The sequence below is a fragment of the Buceros rhinoceros genome, unplaced genomic scaffold (genome assembly GCF_000710305.1).
Source record: "Buceros rhinoceros silvestris isolate BGI_N320 unplaced genomic scaffold, ASM71030v1 scaffold21157, whole genome shotgun sequence".
Classification (NCBI taxonomy): domain Eukaryota; kingdom Metazoa; phylum Chordata; class Aves; order Bucerotiformes; family Bucerotidae; genus Buceros; species Buceros rhinoceros.
The window spans coordinates 542-999 of NW_010421829.1; positions in this window are offsets into that span (position 1 = coordinate 542).

Here is a 458-nt window from a genome sequence, read left to right on the forward strand (position 1 = left end):
TGCCACTGTGAATCGCACCTGAAAGGAGATTGATTCCAACAACAGAGGACGTTCTTATTGTGGGGGCGGAGGAGGGCGAGAAATTGTTTCAGCTCAGGGCAGGGGAGTGAAGTCAGAACCAGGAGGCTTAGAGGAGGGACAGGGCTCTGTCCCACACACCAATGCCACTGTGAATCGCACCTGAAAGGAGATTCCTGGATGGAAAGAGCAAAGCCAACGATGGAGCAGACAGACTTTAGCAGCGAGAAGTCCTCTGAACTAGTTGTTGGAGAGCAGCTTTGGCACTGCCCAGTCCCCGGCCAGGCGGGTGGAGGAGGACGGAGCCCGCTGGCTAGCTGAGGAGGTGGCAGGGACACCCGAGCAGCCCACCCAGCTCCCTGCCCACCACCACCAGCCTCACAGAGCCGCCTCGGGAGGAATGAGCGTGGGGAAGCCTTGGGTGCCTGCGCCGGGGGGCG